Here is a 25866-nt window from a genome sequence, read left to right as displayed (position 1 = left end):
GAGCATGGGACAATAACTGCTTAAACGCCTTTGTGTTCGCTGCAGTTAGTTTAACCTTGTCCTCGTGATCCCTATGGGGCCAGTACGTAGGGGCCTGTAGTACATTGTTATGTTCTTTACTTTAAAGTGGTTCTTGAAACTTGGTAAGGAGACTTTCTCCGGATAGCCTGCATGTGTCTCAAGCGTCCGCCAGTTCAGCTTCTTAGCATCTCCGTGACACTCCCTCTTGTATACTGCCCCACCTTCTACAAGTTCACTATCTCTTGTTAGTCCTGATTGGTATGGGTCTTGTATCCTAGAGCAATGTTCTAGGATGAGTCGAACGGGTGTTTTGTCAGCAGTCTCCTTCGTAGACTGATTTCCATAGCGGTCTACCAGTGAACGGAAGTATCCGCCTTCTTGGCTGAGGGCACCGGCGCCGTAGCTCAGCGTGTTCGGTCAGAGGGAAAGTTGTCCTCTGTAACAAAAAAACCTGAATAGACCAACTTTGAACTTGAACGTCCGCCCCGATAAATGCAATGAAGAATGACGAACAAGATATGATTAATAACAAAAAAATTAAAAAGTTGTTACGTGTTTGCCTCCCATGAAGCGGACCCAAGTTTCATTCCCGGCCGAGTTGGAGATTTTCTCCGCTCGTGGACTGAGTGTTGTGCTGTTATCATCATTTCATCATCACCGACGTGCAAGTCGACCACTGTGACATCATCTCGAGTAAGACTTGCAACCTGGCGGCCGAACTTCCACGGATGAGGCCTCGCAGCCGCCAATGCCGCACTTTCATTTCATTTAAATAACCGAGGTCTGCCATCCGCTTTATCTATTACTGATGCTGTATCATAGTTCCATCTCATATCCTTACGAATTGTTGCACCCCAGGTATTTTGTAACGTCCCCTTAGAAAAATTATTAATGACTGTGTTGGTAAACTTCTACGTTATTCGATTTTCAAACAGCTGAGCAAAACTCAACGTACACAAACAGTTGTCTCTTTGCTTATTCTGATCACTAAACTGATACACAATATTTTTAGCGTAACACAACCTGACTTTCAATAAACCCTACAAAAAATGGCCCTGACTAACAGTAACCTATACCTTTCATAAATCACTTATCTCACAAAAATCTTCGTTACAGCGAGCGCCAATACTGCCAACTAAATAAAAGATTCTAACTGCTGAAGGCACTAACTACTGACAGGCATAGTTAGCAAATGAAAGATTTTGATAGAGAACAAACAATGTATTTACCTTAACAATGTTCTATGACATCCATCTTTACAAATTTTCTTTTTCTGGCGGACACACATCCAGATCTTTCGCTTATAGTGACCTCTCAAAACTCTGGCGTCTCTCTCTCCACATCAGTCACTGCTGGCGGATCACCTCCAAATGCACAACGCTACGCGCTGTTCACATCCAACTGCCCAACACTACACAATCGAATATTCCAACAATGAGTTCAACCAGCCACAGACTTCACACAGCACAGTCAGTGATTTTCATACAGAGCGTTACGTGGCGTTACCAACAAAAAAAACCTAAACAGCCTACTTACAATTTGTATAAGTTGACTGATTCCATTTGTAAGTCGCTGATATTGTAATCATAGTATACTATGTTTTTACTGGTGTGTTAAGTGCACACTTTACACTAATTAGTTGCCCATCTTTTCACCACTTTGAAATCTTATCAAGATACAACTGAAAATATGTGCATTTTTTTAGACAGTACTTCATTATAAAGTATCACATCACCTGCGGAAACTTTGATGTTACTCTTAATACTGTCTGAAGGTCATTAATGTAAAACACGAGCAGCAAGTGTCCCAACACACATGAGTGGTGTGCTTCACGACAAGTCACAAGTAATGTAGGTTAATTCTTACAAAGAAGAAAACAGCAACGAGCCACTATTAAAACTGCTACTTATTTAGGTAAATGGCGCCGTTACCGGTTTCGAACTGACAATTTCATCATCAGACGGCTGTTCAAATGGTTCAAATGGCTCTGAGCACTATAGGACTCAGCTGATGTGGTCATCAGTCCCCTAGAACTTAGAACTACTTAAACCTAACTAACCTAAGGACATCACACACATCCATGCCCGAGGCAGGATTCGAACCTGCGACCGCAGCAGTCGCACGGTTCCGGACTGCGCGCCTAGAACCGCGAGACCACCGCAGCCGGCTGCCGGCTGTTCACATGATTTTCAAGATACACTTTACATTATCGTCTATTTTCAATTTTTATTATTCTACTGTGGCGAAAAAGGACGATTATGTAATGTGTGTCTTGAAAATCATGCGAACAGCCGTCTGATAATGAACTTGCCAGTTCGAAACGGGTAACGGCGCTATTTACCTAAATAAATAGCAGTATTAATAGTGGCTGGTTGCTGTTTTCTTCTTTGTAAGAATTAACCTACGTTAATTGCACACAGCCACGGTCTCACCATGTCAGTTTTACACAAAATAGCAGAAGTCACAAGTCTCGCGGACAACTAGGGCTGTCGTGAGTTAGCCAGCTCACTGACCAGATTTCGAGTAAAATCACAAGTGCTAATGGAAGACGACGGTGTTGAAGGTGAGAAAATGACAGCGGAAAAAGAAATCAGAGACATACTGAGAACACAAGCTGACTCAACTAGAATGTCGGTGGCATCGCGTAAACAGCGAACTGCCGGCCGGTCACGACGTCGCCAGCTCTATAGGGCTGTGTCGATCTCAGGCGCATGCGCTTGTGTCACGCATTTCAAAATCACTGTGTTTGGCGGGATTCAAAATAACATTTCTCTTTCCTATTTCCACTCACTGTTCATGAGGATGTTTTCTTTAGAAACAAGGGACAGTCAGTGCATATCGTGTGGGAACTTGCAATTATGGGGAACGTTGCCAAAAATATAAGAAACGCCTGCTAATATTCAAACTTACATGAAAATTCCATAAATAAACTGTTTATTCAGTCTTGGTAAATCGAACTCATTACTTCATTTACATAGAACATATTGCTCGCCAGAATCAATTCTGGTGGCTGCCGCAGCGGTAACTGACTTGGACAACCGTCAGCCTCAGTGTGCTCTATGTAGCACTGCTGCCACGTAAAGTTGAGGCCACGTTGCTTGCACCAGCTGATACCTATGACCATGAACTTATAGGAATTCAGGTGTATGAAGAGCGGGAGAGACAGTCATCTTGCGCACAATCCGCAAATGATACAGGGAAAGCAGAAAAGAGGCGATTCTTAGGTAACCCCCTATACAGACCATATAGTGGCTTGCGGGCGTAGCTCAGATGGTAGAGCGCTCGCTTAGCGTGCGAGAGGTACTGGGATCGATACCCAGCGTCTCCAGAATTTTTAACACACCTACATGCGCACCTTGCATTACAGGTGGCAGAGTTATGTGCGCTGAAGTCTTTCATGTGATGCCGAGTAGCCAAACGCCAAATTTGAAAGTAAAACCGTGTCATAACGCACAGCCGTGTTCCAGTTCCAAGTAGTGGACATTAATAATTCGATGTGCGAAGACGTGAAATAATCGCGGCAAACGTCCCTGCGCACAGGCGCCACGCCATTCTATTGTCTCTCATTTTATTGACAATGACGAAGACAAAGGAGTGACAGCGCCGAAGGGACAGGCCGTGCTTGCAAAAGGTTAGGGTTAAGGAAATCGATTGCGTCTAACAACGGAAGTTCTCCTTCTGTGAGCTAAGGGAAGAAGGGGACGTTGAGATCCACCCTAAAGACGAAATTCCATAGCGCTTATAGTCTTTTTCCTATTAACGATGTTGATAAATGTACTATTAGGCAGCAGTATTTGCGGTACTATGGTGAACAATACAAAGAAATAGCAATTATGCAACAACCTACCATCTTTCGTGACACAGAGCTAGGCGTAAAGGTTAACAGAGAAACTATCAGAAGGATTATTCAGGGATTTGATTTTATTCCCGAAAATGGCGTGATTAGACGGTGAACATATGCAGATAGTACGACATAGTTCCCAATAGAGAGTTTTGATTAGAGTATTGGTAAAGATCAATGAAGCATCGAACTTCCAGCGACCAAAGATGGCTTAAAACGACGTGTTTATCCGCATACGTTACTAGAAGAATAAGTGCTTGCAAATGGCAGTGTGCGAACAGTATTGTCGAAAACAAGCGTCGACCATTTCCCAGTTATTGATGTACGTACGAAACACACAAATTTCTTCCTGGTATGAAAACCAGAGCGTATGTTGCACTTCTGGCCCTTTCTCGGGTGTGAGCTTGATCATTATACAGCTTTGTTCTGAACCATAGTTAAACGTATCTGGTAAGGTCTCGAAACACTAACTATTGCCGTTGCATCCCGGTTTTGTGGCTTCAAAATTTATGGACTTATCATTTTCATAAGGAATCTTAACATGAAGAATTCTGCATCCTATGTTCCTAATTCGAGTTCACTGACGCCTGTTTCATATACTTTTTAGTGTGCCAAGGTTCCATCGAAACATCATTTCATCAACAGATACGGCAGGCTGTTATGTTTACAAAACCTAGAGAAGGCTAGTATCCCTAAAATTAATTTCTTAAAAAATGAAGACTGCACAAATTACTGGGTTTTTGGTTCTATTATTGAACAAATCTGTCGTTAATGATTAGGCAGTTAACCTATATGCGGGATGAGTGATGTCAACGATTGAATTTAAGAAAGTCTATATATGTTACTGAACAGCTGAGCCAGACCATGGAAAACAGGTACTACTTGCAGATTGCCTATCTAGCAGCTTCCAGGGGCAACAGACATTTGCTTTTCGATATTTCTCACATGGTGTTTCACAATTAACGTAATTCACTTATAGAGGTCGTAGAGGGCACTTAGTAGATCAAGTGTTACATAGGAACCTATGTTGGGAAACGGTTCGTTTCCAAGTTACAAGGAAAACAAAAGCTACCCAATCACACCCTAGATGTTTCTAACGCAGTTCGCCTATTATGGTAGGCTACCTACGTCCACTGATGATGCGATGACCCAAAGTAATGTGATGTCCTGTGCTTCCATCTGCCTTTTCTTCATGCTTCCTAGTGGTGCGTCAGTTGACATTACGGCGACTAGTACCGCAGTAACACGATGCCTGAATACATGTTCGCAGCGTACACCGATATGTTCTTAATTTACCGCGAAATTCGCTGTAATGGAAGAGAAGCTCAACTTGTGCACTACGGGTATTTTCCAAATCGTTTGGCACCATGTCATCCCATGTTAGCCAGAGCGGAACAGCGGCTACGGGAAAGTGGGAAATCGATAAGATATAGAGAAAATTGTGGTTCTCCAAGAAGGCTGCGCACTGTAGTATTGGAAGAGGAAGAGCTTCATCAAGTTGAAGGGAACTCATCTACGAGTACTGGAGTGTGTCTCACTCTCTGTCTGGCGTGTTCTTCACGAACAGCAACCCCACCTGTAATACCCTCAGACAACACAAACTATGCTCCCGTAGAATTTTGTACCACGTGTCAATTTCAGTTTTTATACCGTTACGTGGATTTATATCAGTTTCCAAGGCGAATTTTGTTCACCGACGAAAAGCATTTCAACATGGAAGGGGTTTTGAACGCTCTAAATAGTCACACTGGGGATCAAGAAAATTACAAAGTCACGTGCACATGAAGATTTCAGCACACCTCTGACATTAGTGTTTGGACAGGTATCTGTGAAAGTCGTGTGATTGGCCCGTACATCCTTCTTCTCCAGCTGACGGGTACCAAGTACGCGATATTCCTGCAACAAGCGTTGGCGGAGTTTTTTGGAAAATGTGTCATTGCTCATCCGGCACGGATTATGGTTCCAGCATGATGGCGCGGCAGTACATTTTGTAGTTCGTGTCCGAAACCATCTGAACACAGGGATCGGTCGAAGTGGACCGCATACATGGCCACCAACATCCCCAGATTTAACCCCTTAGGATTTTTTCTTGTTCACGAAGTCCCTGTACAGTCAGAGAAAGTTCTGTTTGCACGGATTATGGCTGCGGCGGAAGTGGTTAACCGTACAGCACGCGTGCTGGACAGAATTTATGCGAACTTACTGCGCACATACTCTGCGTGCACCGAACTTGGTGGTTGTCATATTAAACAGCTGTTGCAATATCACGGTAAACAGGAGTGAAATCCGTACATCTTGTTTTCTCGTCACATGGAAACGAACCGTTTCCCGACATGGGTTCCTACGTGTTCTATCTAGTCCCCTCTACAACCTCTAAAAGTGTTTAACATGCATTGCGTAACTCCGGAGTCACGATAAAGACATAAAATATGCTAAACCCTCCTGGAATCAAATTTGTTACTTCTGAATTTGCAGTATCATATGTGGCAACTGAACCATGGTGGAAGGAATTCTCAATTTCAACTTTCCGTCGATGATGTGGCTATTAGAGATGGAGAACAAGCTCAGATTGGGAAAGGACAACGAAAGGAAATTGCCCGTGTCCGTATTTCAAGGAATCATCTGGATATTTAGCTCAGACACATAAATATACACAACTACAAGTTACATAACTTATGACTACACGAATTTCTACGAGCTCAGAAATTCACGGTTGTTTCCCAAAGAGAGTCTGATGAGGAATGGATGTAAAATAAAAAAGAAAATGTTCTCTTACAAAGAATTTCGAGGCAAGTAGTAACTCAAAGATGACACATTTGGTCTATGAACGAAGACTTAAGTGCAAAAAGTACGGTATGATTTGATGTTCATGAACATAATTTTCACGTGATCTCTCAGGTTTTCTTGACGTGACTGATTAACGGCGTGTTGGGGTTGGGTTGTTTGAGGGAAGAGACCAAAGAGTGAGGTCATCGGTCTCATCGGATTAGGTAAGGAAGTCGGCCGTGCCCTTCCAAAGGAACCCTCCCGGCATTTGCCTGGAGCGATTTAGGGAAATCACGGAAAACCTAAATCAGGATGGCCGGACGCGGGAATGAACCGTTGTCCTCCCGAAAGCGAGTCCAGTGTGCTAACCACTGCGCCACCTCGCTCGGTTTAAAGGCGTGTTCTCGGGTTGTTTCAGCTAATTCTGCTGAACACGCAAAGCATACCATTAATAATTTCCGAGATCAGAAAATACTTCTACTTAAGTTCCCTGCTGTAACTCCTTTATAAAATAAAGCAACACGTCTACGAGTTTTAGGATCATGAAGCTCGAAAATCTTTGCAGTGAGTCAATAAGACAAAGAGGCAAAGTCCTTCTTCTGGTAAATGCACAGAAGACTACTATGGCGGAATATTTTTGTGAATCGAATGGTTAAGAAACATATAGAGATCAAGAAATACTCGGTGCCTTTACATAATAAAACGCAAAACATAAACAACTATACAGCTGCATACTGCACTACAGCCAAGACTTACTGGAATGTATCTGATATGTTATTAAAGATGGTAGTGGCAATACCTTATCTTTCAAAAATGCAGGAGTGCTCGTCCCGTGATATATGCACGAGAACTTGTGTGAAGTTTGCAAGGTTGGGAAGATGTACTGGAGGAAGTAAATCTGTGAGGATCGGTCGCGAGCCGGACCTGGACAGCTCAGTCGGTAGAGCACTTCCCCGCAAAAGGCAAAGGTTTCAGTTTCGGTCAGTCACGCAGTTTTAACGTGCCACAAAGTCCCTTCGCCATGTTACTGGCCAGTGTTCTTCCTCCCAGTTGTCGCTGTACAAGTTACTGTGTGGCAGTAAGCCTTGGAAAATCTGCTGCAGGTGATCTTGAGTAAGAGCGTGAACGACCGCCCGCGAAGCTGCAATTCACGGCGACGCCTGAAGCCACAGAAGTGTACTGGCACCACGACTTCGATATCTCACGTCTTATTAAGCGATGTGGCAAGCTCAGCAGAGCGTTCCAATTAAACTGCAACGAAGCAGTCGACAGTTAGCCATATTACTTTACGAAAATTGCAGACATCACCCTCTAAATATCAAGTTACAATTTATTCAGAGGCAGGAAGAAACAAGTTTTGACTGTATGAGCTTTCGGGCAGAGAACCTTGCCGCTCCCTTCTGACAGGGCCGTAGTTACGACCACTCAAAACAGCCTCTGAAAGACTACACTGGTGCAAATCTCCAACACACCAGATTACTTTAAACTAAAAGTTTTAACAATTTACACAAGCACACGAACTATGCACCCCCGTAGGAGGGATGGAAATGGTAGAAAACACAAAATTAAAATATTAAATTTGCCACCGTAGGTACAACTTGATTTTAACTTCTAAGAAAAGTCTTACGGTGAAAGGGAGGCAACTTTATATACTAAAATGATCATTTATCTTATCTAAAATTCTACAAGGTTGGCCAAACAAGTTAAGATGCTCTACAGTGCACAGATACCGCCTCTCAAGATGACAGGCAAGATAAAAACATATTTCAGGAACTAGGCCGTTACCTTCCAAGCAATAAATTCGTTAACACACCAAAACCGACAAACATGACAGAGGCAGCTCCGAACGACAGACAGCCACTAACTGCCTAACAAATACGGACGAGAGACAGACGAACAAGCTGGGGACGAGAGACTGACCAAGAAAACAAGTAGAATTTAACAAGAGTAAATCACACAACATATCACCAATCACTTAACTTCTAATAAACTGCGACTTCTTGAGAAGACCTGGTGCTGCACCCCCAAATCGCTGTCCCGAACCGTCCTCTGCGAGCAGCTTCAACGGACGCAGGAAGGCGCGCCGATCTCCCGTCTCATGGCTCATGGCGTCGCAGCTCGCTCCGGCCAGACCGATGTCGTGGGTTGACTCCTGTTGCACTCGTCTCGACCGCGAAGCCAATACCCCTCGCTTTACGGCGCCGCCCACTGGACTCACGTGGCGACCTCACATGCGCCGACGCTCAAGCCGGACAAGTCATCTTGTGTCTCAGTGCCAACCGATCGATCCAACCGTCAATGACTATTGCCTGAGCAGACTTGAGCAGACTGGCGGCCTAACGCGCAGACTCAGATGCAGGAACGTCCCGACGGGGCGACCAGTCGCTAAGTTCTCTTACTGGCGGAGTGGAAAGACTCATTTTGCCACTGGACTCGCATTCGGGAGGACGACGGTCCAATCCCGTCTCCGGCCATCCTGATTTAGGTTTTCCGTGATTTCCCTAAATCGTTTCAGGCAAATGCCGGGATGGTTCCTCTGAAAGGGCTCGGCCGCTTTCCTTACCAATCCTTCCCTAACCCGAGCTTGCGCTCCGTCTCTAATGACCTCGTTGTCGACGGGACGTTAAACACTAACCACCACCACCATTTTGCCGGCATGAAAGGTTGATCCAAACGAAAGACGTACTAGCACTCCGAACGACAGACAAACTGCCTCACAAATGCGAACGAGAGACAGACTAGCAAGCAGGGGACGTGAGACTAACCCAGACTGACCGACTGGCGAGTTCTTTATTTTTTCCCCTTCATTGTTATTTCACACTTTACATAAGGTGGGCTGGCAGCAGCACAGTACGCTACTCTTCAGCCACAGATATTAACAATGGCGACAAAGAATATACATAACCGACCAGAGGGAGACACCAAAGCTGCGATTGCCACAGCGGCGCCACCGCCAGAAACGGAGGGCGACTGCTTCACACTACGCGCTGCGGCGCGCTCTTCAAAACTGCAATTTTGACCACGTCTCAAACACTTTGTTGACTTACGTGCCAAAAGTGCTGCCCTTTGAATTGTGAAGTTCACCAGTTAATCGCAGTGCACCGAGCGGATGCAGTTGCAGGTCGTCCTACTATGTAAACACAGTCTCTGGGAGTCGAAAACAGCAACTTGGTTGCAGGTGCTGCCGACGACGACTACTACTCACCGTTCGATGGTGCATTGGAGAGACAATGACTAATTATCAACATGAATACGAGCGCAACAGTCACCGTTTTATGTCATTTTAGTTACAATTTATAGGAGATACCAGCTGACGGGATAAATACAATGAACACTGAGACTTTAATGATATTTAAGACAACGCAAAGTAAGGAACATCTGCGTTTATACTGGGCAATAACGGGGAAGGAAACTGGCTGTGGCATGAGACTAAGCTTGAACCATGAGCTGTAGGTACAATACTTACAGTGAAAAGTGTACAGTGGTGTGCAAAATTGAAGGTCAAAAGTAACTTTCGTGTGACGTCTCACTGCCAAGTAACACAGCTCGATGAAACATGGGCCAACACAGAAAACTCTGCTACAGTGCAGTACAAAAGGTAACTGAAAGAAATATGCAATTAGGCCCATTTGGGCATCTACATTCTATCCGTTAGGATCTATGGCAGCCTCAGGAGATATACATGATGTACATCCATTCTTTGGCTTTAAGTATGAAATAACAGTCCCAGAAAACTCTGTTCTTTTCTTCCTCGCTATCATTCGATGTGGTGATACAAAACGTTTCTTCAGCTGTGTTCATACGTTCATCTGTTTCGCGATTTGTTCAAGTGCAGTCTCAACTTTTCCGATTTCACCACTCTTACGTTGGCGCCAAACTAACTGCGTCCCTTGTAGAACCTCGTAAGGGCTCAGAAATATCTAGCTATTGCTTCCATGGCTTCATACAAATTGTTGTGACTCCAAAACGGTTTCGAAGCTGTGTCGCACGACTTCGTGGCATACTATGATACCACGCACTTTATAATTATACGTTTAATAACGTCTCTCAGTGTCCGGAACCGCGCGACTGCTACGGTCGCAGGTTCGAATCCTGCTTCGGGCATGGATGTGAGTGATGTCCTTAGGTCAGTTAGGTTTAAGTAGTTCTAACTTCTAGGGGACTGATGACCACAGACGTTAAATCCCATAGTGCTCAGAGCCATTTGAACGTCTCTCAGTATCTAGCTGCTGCAAGATATTGACGATACAGCCTCCTCTACAGGAAGGCTGCATTACTGACACTCGTCACCCTGCATTTTTCTGTACCTCCCCAAACTTTCAGCTGCAACTAACCGCAAGGCGACTGCAATGGGCAATTAGCACAGGCATTAAACTTTCGTCAGGGAAGTTTGTGTGCGTGAATTTTAATAGTTTTCTTGAACTCGGCCGGCCGGGGTGCCCGAGCGGTTCTAGGCGCTACAGTCTGGAACCGCGCGACCGCTACGGTCGCAGGTTTGAATCCTGCCTCAGTCATGGATGTGTGTGATAACTTTAGGTTAGTTAGGTTTAATTAGTTCTAAGTTCTAGGGGACTGATGACCTTAGAAGTTAAGTCCCATAGTGCTCAGAGCCATTTGAACCATTTGAACCTTGAACTCGAAATGAAGGACACTAGTTTTTGTTTTACAAACTGTGTGAATTTGTTGGGTTTCACTTTTGACAAACCGAGAGAGGTGGCGCCATGGTTAGCACACTGGCATTCGGGAGGCCGACGGTTCAACCCCGCGTCCGGCTATCCTGCTCTAGGGTTCCCGTGATTCCCCTAAATCGCTCCAGGCAAATGCCGGAATGGTTGCTTTCAAATGGCACGGCCGATTTCCTTCTCCATCCTTCCCTAACCCGATGAGACCGATGACCTCCCTCTTTGGTCTCCTCGAAATCAACCCAACCCATACGGTTGCCATACCAATAATGGTTAAAGGACGAAGTCCAATACGCACTGAATACATTAAAACTCATCAGTCGCAGATAAAAAAGAGTATACCGAGCAGAAGTTCAAATGGTTCTGAATACTATGGGACTTAACATCTGAGGTCGTCAGTCCCCTAGAACTTAGAACTACTTAAACCTAACTAACCTAAGGACATCACACACATCCATGCCCGAGGCATCCACTGAAGCGCTTGGAACCGCTGGCCACAACGGCCAGCCCGAGCGGACGTGGTCACGCTGTGACCGAGAACATTTGACACATACACAGTCACGATCACTGGCGATTTTGGCTTCTGAAAGAGCAAAGAAGACATAAAAAAAAGAAAAAAAGTGGGTCAAACGAGAGAGTCCATTCTGTACAAAAGAGCATAGGATGCAGCGATAAACCCTACGAAAACACTGCTCGTACGCACAGGGACATTCACAAGGTAATTCCAGCTGTCTTGGTATGTAACAAAAGAGAAACATAAAATGCCCGTAGTACACGTCCAATTCAGTATTCAACATATGACAACTCCAACTGGCGAACAATATTCTGCCAGGGCACAAACTAAAGCAAACGTAACAAGAAACCTGACACTGACAGAAAAGGTGAAGTTAATAAACATATTTTTACTATCAAAATCTTTGTCTATGGTTCGAATTCTACACCTTTCCAAAGAACTGGGTCGGTCTATAATACAAGTGGTCACCAGGCTATTGTGGCGTGGAGAAAAATTTATGGTTGCATACACAATATCCACTCTAACATCAGAAGAAGGAGGTCTCGACGTAATCGTTTTTGTGTCAAAGTATCCTACTGTGCTGAAGCACAGGACATCCAAAATTATAGAAAATAAGCGAGCCAGTCCAACAGCGGTCTTGTTCGACAAATTCAGTTCAGAGTCCGCAACAGCGCCTATGGACCACACGAAGATTCCACTCGCCTCCATACGACAATGCTACATGCAGGGGAGCTGCGTATTAGGAAGGTTCCTCACTCCCAGAGGGAAGGCCTCAGAGAAAATATATGACTTAGTGAGAGACAATCCACTTAACAATACCACTAAGTTGTAGTTCCCGCAATATTGGTGGAACATCATATCACAAAATATGTACGTGTTTTTTACCACAAGAAGTTCGCACAACATGGTACAAGGTTGTTAACAGGACAAAACCGACCAATGACAAACGAGCGGTGAACCAGACATTCTGGAGCACAGGATTCTGTGAGGAACGGTCGTAGACCTTTGGGAAACTAGTAAACTAAAATACAGACTGATAAACAGAACCGTGCCGAGCTGTTTCATCGTATGTACAATCACGGCACCACACCGTAAGCCGTTCCCTTCCTGAAAGCGACCTACCACCACAAGGAGAGTCGCTCGCCACAGCACTCCATCTATCATCTAAGACAAACTAAGAAATTACACTTTCTAAATTATTTTTGGGATCAACATGAGAAAAAAAGGAAAATACCAAAATATAACGAAATTATTGCTTTAGGCACGGGCTTTAAAGAACAGTCGTGAATGTCTGCGGTAGGACCGGTCAACAAATTGTTTAAAAACAACATACCAAGTGACTCATACCGCCACCAAGACGCAAGAAAGCAATATGTCAAGACTTGGGAAGGAAGAAACCTGCAGCATCTAAACCAGGTGTATCCAACCCACGACAATCGGGACGTATGTGGCCCAAAGAGTCAATGCGGCCCCCGAAGTGAGCATCTTTCACACGATCGGAAAAAAAATGTATAAAATTCAGTTTATGAAAAGTTGTAATGAACTGAATATTTTAAATTGGAAACTCACGCTCCAGGTGCTATTCTCTGTCTCTCTGTCTCTCTCTCTCTCTTTTAGATCTCATCTATATTCTCAGCGGTTACTGTTCACAAAAAATTCTTCTTCCATTGTGGCCCGTGTAAGCTAAAATGTTGGACACATCTGATCTAAGTGGAGTTTGCCTCCCAGTAACATCCAGCAACAATGAACTGTGTGAAATGTCATATGATTTCCAAATTGCAATGCTGAATTAACCACGTAAGTTTGTAAGATACTAATAAATGTTTATTTGAGAAAAAGGTGACAGACGTCTAATCAAACACGGAAACCTGTTTATAAAATTTCAAGAACTGATTTTAAGGAATATTCATAAGTCCCCATTGTCACACATGCCAATAAAATAAAATTAATGACAGATTGCACACAGAGACGCGCCAGCAGTAATTTTTCCCTCTCTAACAGTGAATGGAAACATCAATATGAGGTGAAACAGTATCCTCTGCCATGTACTTTATAGTGAGTAGCAGAGTGTAGATACTGAGCTTGATCAGGCCGGAAACTAGCTACGAGCATGACATAATAGTCTTGGTAATTTAGTTTTAGTTCACTTTCGATGAAAATTTACTTTCCTGAGTACAGCCATCCCAACAACGTCTCACAGGTGGAACAGCACAAGAATAGTTGAGTCCGAGGATGCAGAGCATGCCTCTGGCGTCGTATTCACAAAGTTCTTCGACAAAAGACTTACCTTGACGGCCAAACTCCATTGTTCGTTTCCTTGAGTATAATGGTCCTATAAGGATGCGGTGACGAATCCCACAGAAGGTTAACGCTGACCTTGAAAACAGTACATGACACGCTTTCTGAAAGATTCAGTCAGTGGCCAGGAAGGTGACCGAACTTGACTTCTTCCTTCACTTGATTTTTCACCAATCTTTTGAATTTTTTGAACATCACATTTTCTCAGTCTCGAAATGATGAATTGAAAGTTGAAACCGGATACTTTGGGGCCATGTAGAAAGAAGAAAAGAAAAGACCGACATCTCTTCGATAAATAGCTCGCTGAAAATAGAATACTAGATCAGTTGCGCAAAGTAGTTGTAAGGTCTTATTCTAAACATCAGAGACACACTGAAGCGATTGACGCAATAACGGGTAAACTAGTAGATGATGAACAAATGAAAATTTCAGCATAGTGCCGGCTGACTGAGACAATCGCCTCAACCACTGTATGTGGTCGTGGGTCACATGAGACCTCTTACAGGGTATGAGCAAGCTACTGAGGACAGAAATACTATGTAATCAACGGTGATGGGGCCTTCTTACAAGCGCAACAAAATTTCAGCCTCGTTTACCACAGAAACAAGATTACAGGTCATCAAGATGTCTACGTGGGAAGTAAGACTTTTTATTTACGAAATGAATGTAAAAAATTGTGAAGTGGCATTATCAGCATTATAACTGTAGGACGTCGTTATCAGGAGAAACAAAACTGATGTACTGCGGGTCAGAGCGTAGAATGTCACATTCCCTTATCGTATAGATAGACTAAAAATTTTAAAAATGGAACAGCTACTTTGATGTAGTGAACATTAAAGAAGTTCGGTGGCAGGAGGATCGGGACTTGTGGTCATAGGAGTATTTCGGGAGTAGGATTAATAATGAATAAAAAAATAACAATACGAGTAAACTACTATGAACAGCATAGTGAACGCATTATCGTAGCCAAGATAGACTATGAACCCACAACAACTACAGTAGTACAATTTTATATGCCAACTACTTCCAGATGATGAAGATATTGAAGAAATGTATAAAGAGAGAAAATACGAGGATCGGTCAAAAAGTAATGCCTCCCATTTTTTTTCTACTTAAAAAAATTAAGTTAAGTGAAAAATTTGAATTTGGCGCCATTCCTCAAACCTTCTTCTGCAATCCACTGCAGTAGTAACTTTCTGTGTCAACAGGTGGCAGCACAGCAGAAGTTTGTAAGATGGCCGACATCGATGTTCGTTTGAGACAGCGTTGTGTGATTGAATTCTTGAATGCAGAAGGTGAAACGCCCATACGCATTCATGAAAGACTGAAGAAGGTGGATGGTGTTGTGACAGTGGATGTCAGCACTGTTAGACGATGGGTTCGTCGTTGTAAGGAAGCTGAAGGGCAAACACCGTTGACTGACGAAAAGCGGAGCGGCAGGCCGGTGAGTGCAGTGACTCCACACAACATTCAGCAAGTTGATGACATCATTCGTGGTGACCGTCGGGTGACTGCAGATGAAGTATGTAGCATTATTTCTCTTAGTAAAGGCAGTGTGATCACGATTATTAAACAATTGGGGTACTCAAAAGTTTGTGCACGGTGGGTTCCAAGAATGTTAACCGATCAGAATAAAGAGGCAAGGAAAACAATAGCCTCCCAACACTTGCAGCGCTTCCGTTTGGAGGGAGATGAGTTTCTGTAAAAAATTGTGACCGGGGACGAAACATGGGTGCATTTTTTTGAACCCGAATCAAAGAGGCAGTCAATGGAGTGGCGTCACACAAGCTCGCCGAGGAAGAAAAAATTCAAAACTGTGCGATCGGCAGGGAAAGTTATGGCAACAGTTTTCTGGGATACAGAGGGTGTGATTCTGGTTGATTTTTTGGAGCAGGGATGCACAATAAATTCTGTTCAATACGTCACAACCCTCAAAAAACTTAAAGCACGTCTTCAGCGAGTTCGCCCAACAAAATCAATGGCAGATGTTCTTCTTTTGCATGACAATGCAAGACCACACACCAGTCGTCACACCTCTGACGAGATTGTCAAAATTGGATGGGAAGTTTTGCCTCATCCCTCATACAGCCCTGACCTGGCACCATCTGACTTCTATCTGTTCGGGCCACTAAAAGAAGCTCATCGTGGGATTCATTTTGAAGATGAGGAGGCCGTTAAAACATCCGTGCGTCAATGGCTTAGGAAGCAGAGCTGTGATTTTTACCGTGCTGGGATACATGCCCTTGTTCAAAGATGGACCAAAACTGTAGAGATGGGCGGAGATTACATTGAAAAATGACAAACTGATCCTCAATGTTGTGGTTTTCAACCTATGTAATTGCATTTAAATTTCCTGACAATTAAACGTAGAAAAAAAATAGGAGGCATTACTTTTTGACTGACCCTCGTAAATTATTGAGGTAGTTAATGGAGAAGAAAGTTTAATTGTGATGAGGAGCTGGAATTCGATAGTAGGAAAACGAACGGAAGGAAAAATAGTAGGTGAATATTAACTGAGGTAAAGGAGAGAAACAGGAAGTCACCTTGTTGGATTTTTTTACAGAGCATGATTTTATCATCGCTGAAACTTGGCTTAAGGATAATGAAAGACTTTTTTATACGTGGAAGAGACCTGGAGACCCTCAGATTGATTATCTAATGGTTAACCGTAAGACAGAGATTTCGGAATCAGATTTTAAATTGTAAGATGTTTCCAGCGCAGAAGTGGACTATGATCATAATTTATTGGTAATGAACTGTAGTTTAAAACTGAAGTAACTGCTAAAAGATAGAAAATCAAGGAGACGGGACCTGGAGAAGTTTAAAGAACGAGATATTGTTGAGAGTTTCAAGGGTAGCATTAACGAACCATTGACTAGAACAGGGGACAGAAATACAGGAGAAGAAATGAAATAAAATGAAATAGCGCTGGCAGCAGAGGATCAAATAAGTAAAACGACGAGGAGTAGATATCGTTGGATATGACAGGAGATATTTAATCTATTTGATAAAAGTATGCCGCGCTGGATTAGCCGAGCGGACTTGGGCGCTGCAGTCATGGACTGTGCAGCTGGTGCCGGCGGAGGTTCGAGTCCTCTCTCGGGTATGGGTGTGTGTGTTGGTCCTTAGGATAATTTAGGTTAAGTAGTGTGTAAGCTTAAGGACTGATGACCGTATCAGTTAAATTCCATAAGATTTCACAGACATCAGAACATTTTTTTTATAAAAGTATAAAATAAAAATACAGCAAATGAAACAGGTGAAAAGGAATATAAAAGTCTAAAAATGAGACTGGCAGGAAGTGCAAAATGGATAAGTAGGAATGGCCAGAGGACAAGTGTAAGGATTTAGAATTATATTTTACTAGGAGAAAGATAGATACTGCCCACAGGAAAATTTAAGAGGCCTGTAGAAAGAAGAGAAGCTTCTGTATGGGAAACTAGTATTTAGCAAAGAAGGGAAAGCTGAAAAGTGGAAGGACTATATAGGAAGTCTATACAAGGGATATGAAAGTGAAGGCAATATTAAAGAAATGGAAGAGGACATAAATGAGGCCGGGATGGAGATATGATACTGCGAGAACAATCTAACAGAACACTGAAAGATCTAGATCGAAACAAGTCCGCTGGAAAGTGCGACAGACCGTCATAACTGCTGACTGCCTTGGGAGAGCCAGCCACGACAAAATATGACACCTGTTGTACCACAAGAATGAGACAGGTAGAATACTCTCACGCCTCGAGAAGAATGTAATAATTCCAATTCCAAAGAAACCAGGTACTGACAAGTGTGTGTGTTACCTAACTACCAGTTCCATAAGTCATAGTTTGCAAAATACTAACACGAATTCTTTACAGAGGAACAAAAAAACTGGTAGAATCCGACCAGGGGGAAAATCTGTTTGGATTCCGAAGAAATGTATTGCCCACCCTACGACTTCTCTTAGTAGATGGGTTAATGGAAGACAAACCAACATTCGTAGCATTTGTATACTTAGAGAAAGCTTTTGACAATGTTGAATGGAATACTCTTTGAAATTCTGACGGTATCAGGGGGAAAATACAAGGAGTGAAAGACTATTTACAATTTGTATAGAAACCAGACGGCAGTTATAAGAGTCGCGGGGCAAGGAAAGCAAGCAGTGGTTGAAAAGGGAAAGAGACAGTGTTGTAGTCTATCTCCGATGTTATTCAATCTGCACATTGAGCAAGCAGAAAAGGAAACCAAAGGAAAATTTGGAGCAGGAATAACAGTTCAGGGATAATAAACAAAACCTTTGAGCTGAATCTTCAGCTTCTCCCGGTATACTTCGTGTCAGTCCATCAGCGCACTGGATAATGACATCTTCCTCGTTTGCCGAAATATTGTGCCCATTGGACATTAACTTCAGGCAGTTGACCGATGAACTGTTTCGACAAAGCCTTTGAGAGTTGTCGAAGGCACTATAATTCTGTGAGAGACGCCAAAGGACTTGGAAGGACAGTTGAACAGAATGGATGGATATAAGACGAACGTCAACAAAAGCGAAACAAGCATAACGGAATGTATTCGAATTGATTTAGGTGATGGTTCAAATGGCTAAGAGCACTATGGGACTTAACATCTAAGGTCATCAGTTCACTATAACTTATAACTGCTTAAACCTATATTACCTAAGGACATCACACACATCCATACCCGAAGCAGGATTCAAACCAGTGACCGTAGCGGTCGCGCGGTTCCAGACTGAAGCGCCTCGAACCGCTCGGCCACACCGGCCGCCATATAGGTGATACTTAAGGAATTCTATTAGGGAACGAGGCACTTAAGTATTAGATGAATGTTGCTATTTGGACAACAAAATAACTGTTAATGGCCGAAACAGAGAGTATATAAAATTTAGACTGGCAACGGCAAGAAAAGCGTTTCTGAAGAAAGAAATCTGTTAACATCGATGTTAGATCCAAGTGACAGGAAGTATTTTCTAAAGGCGTTTGTGTGGAATGTAGCCATGTATGGAAGTGAAACATGAACGACAAGACAAGAACAGAATAGAGGCTTCTGAAATGTGAAGCTGGAATGCTGAAGATTAGATAGGTAGATCGCGTAACTAAGAAGGAGGTATTGAATAGAATTGGAGAGACATACATTTATGGCACAACTTAACTAAAAGAAGGAATCGGTTGGTTGGACACGTTCTGAGACATCAAGGGATCACCAATTTAGTACTAGAGGGACATGTGTGGGGTTAAAATCGTAGAGGGAGACCAAGAGTAGAATACGGTAAGCAGATTGAGGAGGATGTAGGCTGCAGTAGGTACTGGGAGATGAAGACGCTTGCACAGGATAGAACAGCTTGGAGATCTGCATCATACTCGTCTCTGGAATGCAGACCACAACAACAACTGTGGGTCTTAAAAGTGAAACATGTTTAATAGATCATGTTTTAATTCAAATATCCTTACATTTTACATGCGCATGTTAACCATATCCTGGTATGTCTTAAAATACAGGTACTGTAATCAAGTGACCCCCCCATGAACCATGGACCTTGCCGTTGGTGGGGAGGCTTGCGTGACACAGCGACACAGATAGCTGTACCGTAGGTGCAACCACAACGGAGGGGTATCTGTTGAAAGGCCAGACAAACGTGTGGTTCCTGAAGAGGGGCAGCAGCCTTTTCAGTAGTTGCAAGGGCAACAGTCTGGATGATTGACTGATCTGGCCTTGTAACACTAACCAAAACGGCTTTCCTGTGCTGGTACTGTGAACTGCTGAAAGCAAGGGGAATCTACAGCCGTAATTTTTCCCGAGGGCATGCAGCTTTACTGTCTGATTAAATGATGATGGCGTCCTCTTGGGTAAAATATTCCGGAGGTAAAATAGTCCCCCATTCGGATCTCCGGGCGGGGACTACTCAAGAGGATGTCGTTACCCGGAGAAAGAAAACTGGCGTTCTACGGATCGAAGCATGGAATGTCAGATCCCTTAATCGGGCAGGTAGGTTAGAAAATTTAAAAAGGGAAATCGACAGGTTAAAGTTAGATATAGTGGGAATTAGTGAAGTTCGGTGGCAGGAAGAGAAAGACTTCTGGTCAGGTGACTACAGGGTTATAAACACAAAATCAAATAGGGGTAATGCAGGAGTCGGTTTAATAATGAATAGGAAAATAGGAATGCGGGTAAGCTACTACCAACAGCATAGTGAACGCATTATTGTGGCCAAGATAGATACGAAGCCCACACCTACTACAGTAGTACAAGTTTATATGCCATCTAGCTCTGCAGATGACGAAGAAATTGAAGAAAATGTATGATGAAATAAAAGAAATTATTCAGATAGTGAAGGGAGACGAAAATTTAATACTCATGGGTGACTGGAATTCGAATGTAGGAAAAGGGAGAGAAGGAAACATAGTAGGTGAATATGGATTGGGGCAAAGAAATGAAAGAGGACGCCGCCTGGTAGAATTTTGCACAGAGCACAACTTAATCATAGCTAATACTTGGTTTAAGAATCATGAAGGAAGGTTGTATACATGGAAGAACCCTGCAGATACGAAAAGGTATCAGATAGTTTATATAATGGTAAGACAGAGATTTAGGAAACGAGTTTTAAATTGTAAGACATTTCCAGGGGTAGATGTGGACTTTGACCACAATCTATTGGTTATGACCTGTAGGTTACAACTGAAGAAACTGCAAAAAGGTGGGAAATTAAGTAGATGGGACCTGGATAAACTGAAAGAACCAGAGGTTGTACAGAGTTTCAGGGAGAGCATAAGGGAACAATTGACAGGAATGGGGGAAAGAAATACAGTAGAAGAAGAATGGGTAGCTTTGAGGGATGAAGTAGTGAAGGCAGCAGAGAATCAAGTAGGTAAAAAGACGAGGGCTAATAGAAATCCTAGGGTAACAGAAGAAATATTGAATTTAATTCATGAAAGAAGAAATTATAAAAATGCAGTACATGAAGCAGTCATAAAGGAATACAAACGTCTCAAAAATGAATCGACAGGAAGTGCAAAATGGCTAAGCAGGGATGCCTAGATGACAAATGTAAGGATGTAGAGGCTTATCTCACTAGGGGTAAGATAGATACTGCCTAAAGGAAAATTAAAGAGACCTTTGGAGATAAGAGAACCACTTGTATGAACATCAAGAGCTCAGATGGAAACCCAGTTCTAAGCAAAGAAGAGAAAGCAGAAAGGTGGAAGGAGTATATAGAGGGTCTATACAAGGGCGATGCACTTGAGGACAGTATTATGGGAATGGAAGAGGATGTAGATGAAGATGAAATGGGAGATATGATATTGCGTGAAGAGTTTGACAGAGCACTGAAAGACCTGAGTCGAAACAAGGCCTCCGGAGTAGACAACATTCCATTGGAACTACTGACGGCCTTAGGAGAGCCAGTCCTGACAAAACTCTACCATCTGGTGAGCAAGATGTATGAAACAGGCGAAATACCTTCAGACTTCAAGAAGAATATAATAATTCCAATCCCAAAGAAAGCAGGTGTTGGCAGATGTGAAAATTACCGAACTATCAGTTTAATAAGCCACAGCTGCAAAATACTAACACGCATTCTTTACAAACGAATGGAACAACTAGTAGAAGCCGACCTCGGGGAAGATCAGTTTGGATTCCGTAGAAACACTGGAACACGTGAGGCAATACTGACCCTACGACTTATCTTAGAAGAAGGATTAAGGAAAGGAAAATCTACGTTTTTAGCATTTGTAGACTTAGAGAAAGCTTTTGCCAATGTTGACTGGAATACTCTCTTTCAAATTCTAAAGGTGGCAGGGGTAAAATACAGGGAGCGAAAGGCTATTGACAATTTGTACCGAAACCAGATGGCAGTTATAAGAGTCGAGGGACATGAAAGGGAAGCAGTGGTCGGGAAGGGAGTAAGACAGGGTTGTAGCCTCTCCCCGATGTTATTCAATCTGTATACTGAGCAAGCAGTAAAGGAAACAAAAGAAAATTCGGAGTAGATATTAAAATCCACGGAAAAGAAATAAAAACTTTGAGGTTCGCCGATGACATTGTAATTCTGTGAGAGACAGCAAAGGATTTGGAAGAGCAGTTGAATGGAATAGACAGTGTCTTGAAAGGAGGATATAAGATGAACATCAACTAAAGCAGAACGAGGATAATGGAATGTAGTCGAATTAAGTCGGGTGATGCTGAGGGAATTAGATTTGGAAATGATACACTTAAAGTAGTAAAGGAGTTTTGCTATTTGGGGAGCAAAATAACTGATGATGGTTTAAGTAGAGAGGACATAAAATGTAGACTGGCAATGGCAAGGAAAGCGTTTCTGAAGAAGAGAAATTTGTTAACATCGAGTATAGATTTAAGTGTCAGGAAGTCATTTCTGAAAGTATTTGTATGGAGTGTAGCCATGTATGGAAGTGAAACATGGACGATAAATACTTTGGACAAAAAGAGAATAGAAGCTTTCGAAATGTGGTCTACAGAAGAATGCTGAAGATTAGATGGGTAGATCACATAACTAATAAGGAGGTATTGAATAGGATTGGGGAGAAGAGAAGTTTGTGACACAACTTGACCAGAAGAAGGGATCGGTTGGTAGCACATGTTCTGAGGCTTCAAGGGATCGCTAATTTAGATTTGGAGGGCAGCGTGGAGGGTAAAAATCGTAGAGGGAGACCAAGAGATGAATACACTAAGCAGATTCAGAAGGATTTAGGTTGCAGTAGGTACTGGGAGATGAAGAAGCTTGCACAGGATAGAGTAGCATGGAGAGCTGCATCAAACCAGTCTCAGGACTGAAGGTCGCAACAACAACAACAATCAAGTGACATCACGCCAGGTATCGTTCATATCACTTACGATGCAGAAAAGTTCGGAGTAATTTTCTTCATAACTGCATCAATTTCTTGAACTTTCAGTCGTTAAAACTTGACTGCAATCTTTCCTAACGTTCTGTTTCGTTCGACATTTGCACGTGATACTGAACAGCGAGCGAAATTAATGTCTCCACTATCAATACATTAGACGTATTTTCGTGACGAATTTATAGCATTTGTGAATATGTGATTTTCATCGCCCCGTTCTTCTACAGTAGATCATGTCCGTTACGTTGGTAGTATAGTCATTTGATACCGCAAAAAAAAATCGAGTAACTACTTTTCCTCTTGCATATCATTATATCTCATTATCACCTCTTTCTCTGTGTGTATGTTTAATAAAAAGACAGATACAGAAATTGTTTTTCGTGGTTCATCATGGACATTACGTTAATTATAAATTATATAAATGTTTTAGAACTAGCAAGCAATAAAATCAGCGAAATAGAGGTATGCCTAGACAGCCTTTCGTTGTATGGCTTAAATGCTTAATGGAATTAGGTATGACGGTATTAAGACTGTCGAAAGAGATACCGAGAACCATCCGAGACGACTGCAACTGCTCAGAACCGGTTGCATCCTGAGCCAAGCTGTTGATGGCGTCAGAGGTTACTACCATTCCAAGATTACGAGGTGTAATGCGAGCTCGCACGTGCCGTTAACAGACTTAATTCATTTAGTAATCTAGCCGGTGAAATGCAATACGCCTGTTCCTAGAAAGTCTCTGAAGTATCATCTAGAAAGCTCTCTTTCAGACAACTGAAGACTGTTGTAGTGACCTAGATAGGGACTGAGAGGACACGAGCGAACGGGAACAGTCCATATGAGCAATGTAATAATAAATCGAAAATCCTGACTGTATACAGAAAACATTAAATATAAAGGAAACAAACCTTTTATGAGATCACAAAATTCACGAGAAAGCTGATGATCCAGGCATATTAGAGTGGGTCATGGAGTTGTGCCCACAGAAGGACAAAATTTTCCTGTTATTCAATGTAGCTCAGGTGTACTCCGTGTCATGTGCCGATAATTTTAACTGACCTGAAACAACAAGAGTGAATTGTTGCCAAGGCGTTTGGCTCAGTAGGATCAAGTTTATAGTCAACCACTGTGCCTCATAGCTACGTAAGATAGTTTATTTCACACTGACTCTACCCTTTCCGCACCCCCTTGATGGTTATGATGTTCATTGAGCCAGTATTGTGTGATAAGGAGACAAATCTAATTTAGTAAGGAATGGGGATCACATCAGATCAGCCTAAAAGTATCAGCAAAATTTCATTAAAATTGATTACACTATGAGATACCTATGTATATACCTCTACATACATATCCCGCAAGCCACCATGAAGTGCATGGCGGAGGATAGCTAGTACCACTACTCGTCATCCACTTCCCTGTTCTGCTAGCAAATGGAGCGATAGAAAAACGACTCTCTGTATCGCTCTGTACAACCCAAATTTCTCTTGTGTTCGCAGTCCTTACTCGTAATGAACTTTGGCAGCAGCAGAGACTTTCTGTAGTCATCCGCAAGTGTTGGTATCCTATATTTTCTCAATAGTGTTTTGCAAAACGAGTCGTCTTCCCTTTTGGGATTTCCATTTGAGTTCACAAATTGTCACCCTAATACGTGCTGATCGAACCTGTCGATAAAAAATCTAACAGCGCGCCTCCGAATTGCTTCGACTTTTCCTTCAATCCGACGATGTGGGAGTTCCAATGTTCGAACAGTTCTGAAGAATCGGTGGTAGTAGTCTTTTGTCCGCACCCGGTAGCTGAGTGGTCAGCGCGACAGAATGTCAATTTTAAGGGCCCGGGTTTGATTCCCATCTGGGTCGGAGATATTCCTGCTCAGGGACTGGGTGTTGTGTTGTTCTAATCATCATCCCCATACGACACGCAAGTCGCCGAAGTGGCGTCCAATCGAAAGAATCGATTGGTCTACCCGACGGGAGGCCCTAGTCACATGACATTTATATTTTTAGTACTGTGCGAGGTCTCGTTTATAGGTGAACTACACTCTAGAATACTCCAAATAAACGGAAGCTGATCATTTTCCTTACTTACTAAAAGACTCGACGCGCTCGCTCCATTTCATATCACTTTGCACGAACGGCAGGATATATAAGCTACGTGACTGTTGAGCAGCACAGCACTAATACTGGATGTTTCAAAATGAATATACGGGTTTTAAGACTTTGTAATATTTATTACATTCAACTTACAATCATAAATGTTACATCAAATGAAAGAGCAACATTTTTTCTTAAAGGTGTTCAGTGTGAGCACAATTCCTCAGACATCGAGTGGATAGGCGAGTGCTCCCTAAACCTTGATCAGTGTGTCTGGAGTAATTGTAGCAACAATGCTGTTTCTAAAGTCGAGTAGATTGGTTGGTAGCGGAGGCACATACATATGATCGTTGGCGTCAGATAGTGTATGAGGTCATGTAACACAACTCTGTCCCATAGAGGCCAGTCCAGCGCTCGCGTACAACGTCGACTATCGTATTACTTGCTAAGTAACGCTCGTGGGGCGGAGTACCATCTCTCTGCCAAATAATGTTCTGCTGTGCAACTTTTTCCAGTTGAAGATACACACATAGTTACAACGCATCAAGTTCATAAAAACTAGTTACAGTTGCTTCATCGAAAAAGAAGGGCGCATAAATATTCCAACGGGATACGGCACAAAAAACATCTAGTGGGGATTTGCTGCGTACATCATGTGTTCACATTTCCACTCTGGTGAAACTTCGAATCATCGTTGAAAACGACCCGATTTCGGAAATCTTCATCGTCTTGCAGAAACATTTCGTTTACAAAGTTGGCACGTAAACCTTAGTCTTTAGGCTTTAGAACTTGTAGCAACTGCAAACTTAAG

At 42.8% G+C, this 25866-nt stretch overlaps 1 protein-coding gene and 1 non-coding gene across 2 annotated transcripts in view; both read left to right on the top strand.

Moving 5' to 3' along the window:
* Window positions 1–25866, top strand: part of LOC126272419 (beta-glucuronidase-like) — a 467982-nt gene that overhangs the window by 4264 nt on the left and 437852 nt on the right. The gene's annotated exons all lie outside the window — the stretch shown is intronic.
* Window positions 3277–3349, top strand: Trnaa-agc (transfer RNA alanine (anticodon AGC)). The gene has a single exon. It is a non-coding gene; the product is annotated as a tRNA-Ala (tRNA).

The sequence above is a fragment of the Schistocerca gregaria genome, chromosome 1 (assembly GCF_023897955.1).
Source record: "Schistocerca gregaria isolate iqSchGreg1 chromosome 1, iqSchGreg1.2, whole genome shotgun sequence".
NCBI lineage: Eukaryota > Metazoa > Arthropoda > Insecta > Orthoptera > Acrididae > Schistocerca > Schistocerca gregaria.
This window is presented reverse-complemented; position numbering and strand designations above follow the sequence as displayed.